The sequence below is a fragment of the Hyperolius riggenbachi genome, chromosome 3, assembly GCF_040937935.1.
Source record: "Hyperolius riggenbachi isolate aHypRig1 chromosome 3, aHypRig1.pri, whole genome shotgun sequence".
Classification (NCBI taxonomy): Eukaryota; Metazoa; Chordata; class Amphibia; order Anura; family Hyperoliidae; genus Hyperolius; species Hyperolius riggenbachi.
Window position 1 is genome coordinate 189471993 of NC_090648.1, and position 9599 is coordinate 189481591.

Genomic DNA, 9599 nt, shown 5'->3' on the forward strand with positions numbered 1-9599 from the left:
TCTGATAGGCGGAAGCCTATCCCAGGAGGCGCAGGACGGAATTCCGTCTTGCGCATTACGTAGCGAGAGGGAGAGGGAGATAAGGAGCGTGAGGGCGGAAATGGCTGTGGAGGGGGGCCTTGAGGAGCCCCCCCCCCCGCAAAACGCAGATGGCCGGCGGCGATCAGACCCCCCCAGCAGGACATCCCCCTATTGGGGGAAAAAGGGGGGAAGTCTGGTCGCCCTGGCTTCAAAGTGATCTGTGCTGTGGGCTGGAGAGCCCACGCAGCACAGATCGGACCAGCATAGGCTGCTCCTTAAGTGGTTTTACTCCATTTATTGCACATCCACAACATAAACAAGTTAAATGCAGTCGTTGATACTCACTTCCAGGCCCTTCTGACAGGGACCCATGAAGTTAACTGGCACATCAATCAATCCACCTCTGGAGTACCTTCACTCTCTATCACCCGTAGGCCCGACCGGTTTCCCTGTTGCGTCCTCAGGGGCTTGCTTACAGCAAAATCAGTCGGGCCTACTTGTTTATGTTGTGGATGTGCAATAAATGGAGTAATTTTAAGCGGTATACACTTAAATGTGTTTTGGTTTATATTATATTTCATTTGGAGCAAATAAAGAGAAGAGGTGATCGTTGATGACCAAAGAGGAGGTGATGATCGAGGCTGTGATTGGGCCAAAACGCTTTTGAGACCTTATAATCTGGGTCTTAGTAAAATCCGGTAAGCCTGCTGCACTGTATTGGGTGTTTGGTGGCGGTGAAGAATTTGTGGAATACCTATAGCGCTGAGGTTATTTCAAGAAATACGTTTGTGGAGTCTTTATGAGGACTTTACCTCGTGGCAGCTGAAGTAACTATTTCAGAGTTCTCTGGCACAGATATCTGAGTTTACAAGTATTCAGCAAGCTCTATAGTCAGAGACAGAACTGGATCCCATTGACTTATAGGGAAATTGAGGTGAGAGGGATATGGAGGCTGCCATATATATTTCCTTGTAAACAATACCAGTTGCCTGGCAGTCCTCCTAAACCTATGTCTCTAATACTTTTATCCATAGACCCTGAACAAGCATGCAGCAGATCAGATACTCTGACTCAGCTGACTCAGGTTTTACTGGATTAGCGATATGCTTGTTCCAGGAGAAGGTGTGGCTGAGCTTTTAAAATAGCAAGACTACCTAACTTGCGGGACTTTAAAGGATTTAAAATAAAACATAATTTACCTGCAAATGAATATTACAACCATCTTACCTCTCAGGAGCTCACCACTCTCTGGTTAATGGAGTGCTGACCCGGAAGTTGTTATGGGGTCGACCCAATTTTTAAAACAGAGGACAGAGAATTCCATTGATCAATGTGGACAAACATTACACGGGAGAGGAGAAAGAGATTGATAATCAGACCATGTGGGAGGTAAGTGTGACATTTATGTTTATTTTGATCTTTCAGTACACTGCCCCACCTGTTGCTTAACCACTCTGTCTTTTAAAGTGAAACTCCGACCAAGAAATTAACTTTATCCCAATCAGTAGCTGATACCCCCTTTTACGTGAGAAATCTATTCCTTTTCACAAACAGACCATCAGGGGGCGCTGTATGACTGATATTGTGGTGAAACCCCTCCCACAAGAAACTCTGAGGACCGTGGTACTCCTGGTAGTTTCCTGTCTGCGAACCTTGTTGTGTTGTGCGATATAGCTGTTTACAGCTGTTTCCAACTGCCAAAAAAAGCATGCAGCAGTTACATCACCTGCCAACAGTAAAAATGTCACCATGTAATAATTGTCAGAATGTAAATCAGGGATTTATAATATTTTACAATGGGAAAACACTGACTAAATCATTTATACATAATTATTGTAAAAATGAAGCACTTTTTTATTACATTATTTTCACTGGAGTTCCTCTTTAAGGGGGGAAGATGGACAGGAGGGAAGGCAGATGTGCAGTCTTCCCTAGCCCCCCCCCCCCCCCCCTTCAATTCATCAATTGTTCATGGGAGTCGGGGGGGGGGGCTTTTTTACACCAATTGTGGTTATTTCCCCAATCGCACACATTGCAGATGTTGTACACTCCCTTCCTGGCTTCCACTCAAAAAGTGTCTGGTTCTCACAGAATGGAGAAACACTAAAATAAACACCAGAGAACAGGTTAGAGACAAAATGCCCCTCCTTTTCCTGGGCTGCATAGTGCCCACTATTGCTGCAATCAATGAATATTGCATCACCCTTGCTGATATTTTAATGTTGGCATAAAGCGCAAAAAGGGATCAGAGCGCACTGTTCTAAAACTGTGCAGCTTATGTATACACATCCCACATCTGCCATAATACTGCTAACCACACATAGGATTGTATCTTGCCTGGCGATTGCATTCACTGGCTCACATTAAGCTGAAGGTTCACAGAGTGCAAGTCTTTGGTTTAGTAATTCAGGCCCAGTTGATGCACAGCTCTGTACTAAAATGCAGAATTAGCATTACTGAATTATGGCTTTATGTAATATATAACAACTTTCTGTACACATTTGTGCATGCAATAATACATCTTCCCCATGCGAGTGCAGCCCATGTATTTGAATGGTGCTGCTAACATCATAAGCAATTTGAATAGTGGGGGTTTGACGTATACAGCAGAAGAGAATCTTGGGGTACAATTTTTTTACTTGAATTATCTGTAAAAGTGTTCAGGTGTGCAGTCATCCTGTAGTCATATACAGGGCACTACAGAATGCATCCTATATGATATAAACCATTTACTACATTCTGCCACCATGCACCTCAAATAGAAACAGCAGCTATAAGGACACCCACACTACAATTTCCGACATCATGTCCCCACAGAACAATTTCAGGTATCTTGTCTTCACATTGCAGGATGAGACTATCAAGCAAGACAAGACAGCCTTCATATCGGAATACTTTTTCACAAACATTATGGGATATGGAAATCTGCTACCGCCCGTTAGGATAGATGTGAGCTGGAGTGGGTATATCATGGCATTCAAGGGCTGACACAGTGAGATGGTACAATAGTTTAGAGATTCATAACCCATTCTGGAGATAAGCAAAGTGGCCCATATGCAATTAAGTTTTCTCCTAGGAGATCATTTTATCATCTTCTATTTAAAATAACTTTTTAGCATTTTTCAACTGAAAAAGTACCAATTATTAGATTTAGGGTCCCTTGTGGTCCTTTTGGTAAGCTGAAGTGGACAGAGGTCAAAGAAGGTGGCAGGTGGTCCCCTGACACCCACTAGGCCCCAAGCACCTGCCTAGGTTTCCTGGTGGAGGATCCTGCTCTAATTTACAGTTGTGGTGAGGCATACTTTTCATGTACTATATGCTTCACTGTATGCATCGCATCATATACGCAATGCACAATGCAGCTTTCCCCCTCCGCTGCGTGGCAATCCTGTTTTTACAATGTACACAATGCCTAAGTGTGAACCTGGCCTAAAATGTAACACTACCCAACCCTGAGCCTCTTAGCAACCAGTAAGGAAAGTAGCGTTTTTTCAGCTACATTGCCATTATGATTATGACATCTAATGCAGAATTTTCATCAGAATCTCCAGAAATGACACATTCTCCAAGCAAGTAATTTCTGCAAATATATCACACTTATAAAATAAATAATAAAAATACAACAACATGCTTCTATGATACGAGTATCACCACTCTTAGAAATGCATCATTTGAAACTATGTTTGAAACAGGAAATACAAAAATACAGTCAGAAATTATCTAGCTAGCTGTTTATTGGTTCAGTAGTGACATCTGCTGTTGGTTCTGTGTAATTTTCCAGGCTTGAGGATTAGAAACATGTCAACGATTCTGGAGTCTAGTGAAGCCTAGTGGAGACATTAAAGCACAGCAGGACTGTGTACATCATTATTTATAAATCATGAATTTTGCAATGTATCCCTGGAAACACTTGCTGTAGATTTTATTGTGCTGATCTTGATAAATGGCTGCACTATCCTGATAAATACACTTATGCTGATTTACTGAGATAAGTGCAAGGACAGCTGGGACAAAAAGTCCATAGTTGTGCAGAGCAACCAGTCAAAATTCTAATAGCATAACCTGATTGGCTGCCCTTAGCAACTGTATAGAAATTCCTTCATTTCTAGTTTCCTTTGTCTTCCTCCTTCTAGGTTAGCCCTACCATGCTGGTTCAGAATGTTTTTGTTCCTGCAATACTACAGAACAATACTCTCTAATTTGTCTGTGCTTTACCTACTCTGAAACCTTGTACACATGTACGAGGCATGTCACCCTCGAAGGGATTGGGAGCTGATCCCGAGGCTGAGGCTGTACAGATGTGATGCTATGCTAAGCTGCAGGCTCAAGATGTGTTAGGTTGCTGTGCGGGTGGGCAGGGGGCTGAAGAAGTGGCGCAGATGAGAAGTCACCCGGGGAGCCATGGGAGTGGGGAGAACAATGCTCTCGGCCAGAGCGATCCAAAAGGCTGATTGCTGGTCGACCGGCCAAGGTGGATCAGGGACTGCTGTACATAGCTTGAGGATGGGACCACAAAAGACGGCGGTTTTCTGCGGATGATTTATTGTTTAATGTGTGTTTTAATGTGCATGTGCTGCACTGATGGCCTCTGATCTTTGACTGTGGGAATCTCACACAGTTTACAGTATTAAGCTGCACAGTGTCTAGATTTTTTTCTTGCATTGGAAATTGAATTGCAAGTATGAGTCATCCCATTGGCTTACATTGCCATGCAATTTTGGGAAACATGCACAATTTCTGTAAGTGTGGTCCCTACCTAAGGGCTCATTTGTCAGTGGTGTAGAAACTGCCATAGCAGACATAGCAACTGCAATGTTACTAGGAGCTTAGAGGTGGGCACAAGCAAGGGCCACTAAGGTAGAAACTGACATAATAGTCATAGCAACTGCAATGTTACTAAGAGCTTAGAGGTGGGCACAAGCTAGGGCCACTAAGGTAGAAACTGTCATAGCAGTCATAGCAACTGCAATGTTACTAGGAGCTTAGAGGTGGGCACAAGCTAGGGCCACTAAGGTAGAAACTGTCATAGCAGTCATAGCAACTGCAATGTTACTATGAGTTTAGAGGTGGGCACAAGCTAGGGCCACTAAGGTAGAAACTGTCATAGCAGTCATAGCAACTGCAATGTTACTAGGAGCTTAGAGGTGGGCACAAGCTAGGGCCACTAAGGTAGAAACTGTCATAGCAGTCATAGCAACTGCAATGTTACTATGAGCTTAGAGGTGGGCACAAGCTAGGGTCACTAAGGTAGAAACTGCCATAGCACAGTGAGTAACTTCAGCGTTGTCAGAGGACGCAGCTGAAGTTACTTATAAAACACTATTATTCGGCCTCTAGCAATTGCTGGAAGTCAAATTATTTCATTCCCCACCATCCATAGCAGCCTGGAGGGGGAATAGTATTTAATGTCGCCAGGAACTTGTGCAGGAGCAGGATAAGCCATACCGGTTGTATCCTGCGCCCAAGTCTCCTGGCGGGGATTCCTCTTATACGCATCTGCCAGTGTATGGCCACCTTTAGGCCATTCACTTTTAGGCCTCCTGAAATTACCCACAAATTAAGATTACACACAAGGCAATTTCCTTAGGCCCTAAGAGATCATCCAGTGATAGGGGGTCCTTTGTGGGCCCCCTCAACAGCAACGGTGCAAGCAGAATGAAGATGTGCCTCACCTCGACACCAGGAACAAGCCAGCGGGAAACATGACGAGAGACACTGACTGGAGAGGTAGAGACTACAAGTAATGTGACCGTGGAGAGGAACATACAGATGTGACGCTGGACCCTGAAGAGATGGGGCACTTCCCTGTCCTTTAGCAGGTCTGTAGGTGGGAGTAACTATACTGGGGGGGGTGTTTGGTTGTCCATACTGGGCGAGTCATCTGGCTACCTATACTGGAGAGATATGTTGCTACATATACCGGGGTGCACATTTGGCTACCTATACTGAGTGTGGTCATCTGGCTGACCTATACTTGGCGGGAGGGGACATCTGTCTACCTATACTGGGGGTGGTCATCTGGCTTACCTATACTTGGCAGGAGGGGACATCTGTCTACCTATACTGGGGGTGGTCATCTGGCTGACCTATACTTGGTGGGAGGGGACATCTGTTTACCTATACTGGGGGTGGTCATCTGGCTACCTATACTGGAGAGATATCTTGCTACCTGTACCGGGGTGCACATTTGGCTACCTATACTGAGTGTGGTCATCTGGCTGACCTATACTTGGCGGGAGGGGACATCTGTCTACCTATACTGTGGGTGGTCATCTGGCTTACCTATACTTGAGCTGTTCAAGTTAGGTGTATTGGGGGACTAATTGAAGGTTAGGAGTGGGGGGAATTAAGATTAGGTGTGGGGGGCAGGGGGTTGGTTAGGCATCGGTGGGGTGGTGGTTAGGGCTAGGCTTCGGCGCGAGTGGTGCTTAGGAAGAGAGAAGATTCTGTGAGAGAATAGGGTTAGGCTTGGCTATAGTAAAATATGGATATAATTTACTGATATTTTACTATGGTAATTTGCACTTTATAATATTAGAATCAGTCAATTTACTGATGTTCTACTAGCCGATATTTTGGGCGCCTAAATTCCCAGGTGCCCTTTTTTGCATGTATCCAGAGCTGCATACATGCAAGCATAAGCATAGGTGAGAGCTTACCTATGACAAGCTGATCTCATCACTGGAGTTCCATTTCGATATACAGGAAGCAGTGGGTGACTTCTTAGATCACCAGTTTCCATTTTAAAGGAAATCTAGTTGTTTTTCTGAAATCAGTGGCGTAAAACTTCTGCTATTTGTCTGGATGACAAGAAGGAACAGAAGGGAGTTCCCATGTGGTCTTAGCAACACGTGTGTAAAGAAGTACTGCTGCCAACCAAGTTCCTAACAAGAAAGCACCTGTCCACAGAGTGTTATTACATTATTGGCTGTATCACAGATTATTTCTGCACAGAGGTAGCAACAGACACTGTATACAGCAGTGAGAGCTGAGGGCTTGGGATGATGTTCAGATTGCCCCTGTTATGATCTGCCCCTAATAAAAGAGACTAACCCAACAGCACACAGGAGTCAATGCACACCTCAGACAATGATAGATAAGATTCAGTGGCCCATATGCAATTATTTTCCTGTGTTTTCTCCTGGGTGATATTTTCATAACTTGTCAATAAAATGCCCTTTAACCCCCTTGGCGGTATGAAAAATACCGCCAGGGGGCAGCGCAGCAGTTTTTTTTTATTTTTTAAATCATGTAGCGAGCCCAGGGCTCGCTACATGATAGCCGCTGCTCAGCGGCATCCCCCCAGCCCCGCCGATCGCCTCCGGCGATAGGCGATCAGGAAATCCCGTTCAAAGAACGGGATTTCCTGGAGGGCTTCCCCCGTCGCCATGGCGACGGGGCGGGATGACGTCACCGACGTCAGCGACGTCGTGACGTCATTGGGAGACCCGATCCACCCCTTGGCGCTGCCTGGCACTGATTGGCCAGGCAGCGCAGGGGTCTGGGGGGGGGGGGGGGCGCGCGCCGCACCGGATAGTGGCGATCGGGCGCGCGGCAGCGGCGAGTGGGGTGCTGGCGCAGCTAGCAAAGTGCTAGCTGCGTCCAGCAAAAAAAAAATTATTTAAATCGGCCCAGCAGGGCCTGAGCGGCACCCTCCGGCGGCTTACCCCGTGTCACACACGGGGTTACCGCTAAGGAGGTTAAGCAACCAGCAAGCAAGAAAATACTGAAATTAGTGTGCCTTTTCACCTACTTCTTGGTACTTTTTTTTTTACTAAAAAAAGATATATATTAGATACAAATGACAACACATTTCTCCGGTCATTTCTGCTTCATCAGGTCAATACTGTATCTGCAAATTAAACCATGCACAATATAATACACCATGAGTGCATCCTGAGAGTTAATAATAAAAAAAAATGTGTTTAACTCTAAAAGTTCATCCAGTAAAAAATCATCTGTTTTCCCATATATGCTTTCCTTAAAGAGAAACTCAGACCAAGAATTGAACTTTATCCCAATCAGTAGCTGTAACCCCCTTTTACATGAGAAATCTATTCCTTTTCACAAACAGACCGTCAGGGGGCTCTGTATGACTGATATTGTGGTGAAACCCCTCCCACAAGAAACTCTGAGGACCGTGGTACTCCTGGCAGTTTCCTGTCTGTGAACCTTGTTGCATTGTGGGAAATAGCTGTTTACAGCTGTTTCCAACTGCTAAAAAAATCATGCAGCAGCTACATCACCTGCCAACAGTAAACATGTCACCATGTAATAAATGTCAGAATGTAAATCAGGGATTTAAAATATTTTACAATGAGCAAACAATGACTAAATCATTTATACATAATTATTGTAAAAATGAAGCACTTTTTTTATTACAATATTTTCACTGGAGTTCCTCTTTAATCTATGTATAGAAAGCAATTTGATTGTTTTTGTGCAGTGCCATGAAGTGTGTCGGCGCTCTGTGGATTGGTAATGGTAATAATAATGACCTTTGTAAGGAGAGGTAAACAGAGGAACACCAAGAGCCCCAATAGTGTAGTATGTATTGACAAAGGGGATAATGACAAAGAGTAATAGTTGTTATACTCACAAGCATGGGTCACAAATAGGCAACCACTGTAAAGGCAGGTGGGGAGATTATCCTGACCCCACTCAGGAATAAGAAGTCGCTCTCTGTAGATAGTAGAAAAGAGTCGCAACCCTCCACCCAGGGTGGATACAATATTATTATAGGAGAGAACAGAGGCGTCAAAAGGATAAAAGGAGTTTTAAAGGAGCTTAAAAGCCAAAAATTTGGTAATTAGAGGAGGCAGTGGTGGACTTACCTCCTCCAAGCAGACACAACACAACTGTACAGTCAGTCTATTTATTAACGAACTCCAGATAAAACAAAGCAACGCGTTTCACGGGTCAGCGCCCGTTTCCTATAGAAAAAGGAGTTACAGCATCTAGCAAAACAAACAACAACCTGTTAGAGGTGCCGAGTGTTGTTTGTTTTGCTAGATGCTGTAACTCCTTTTTCTATTGCCTGAGGAAGCGGGCGCTGACCCGTGAAACGCGTTGCTTTGTTTTATCTGGAGTTCGTTAATAAATAGACTGGCTGTACAGTTGTGTTGTGTCTGCTTGGAGGAGGTAAGTCCACCACTGCCTCCTCTAATTACCAAATTTTTGGCTTTTAAGTTCCTTTAAAACGCCTTTTATCCTTTTGGCGCCTTTGTAAGGAGAGGAATACATAAAAATCACAAACTAATAACTATTAACTAAAATAAAACAATCAAACGATGATGCAAATCTTACTCAACATTGGAGTGCTTCAGTGAATCTATTTCTCTCAGTTGGGTGCAGTATCACTGGTATGTTGAGTTTGAAATAAAAAAATAAAAATGGGGGCAAACCCGGATGGTCACTGGGAACCACACATTAATTCGTAACTGTAGTAAAAATAACGTCATAAATAAAACTGCTTATTTTTTATAATATTCATTTATACATTTCTTTAGTCAGCGTTTGCCCATTGTAAAATTTTTCCTCACCTTGATTTACATTCTGAAATCTATCACAGGTGGAGA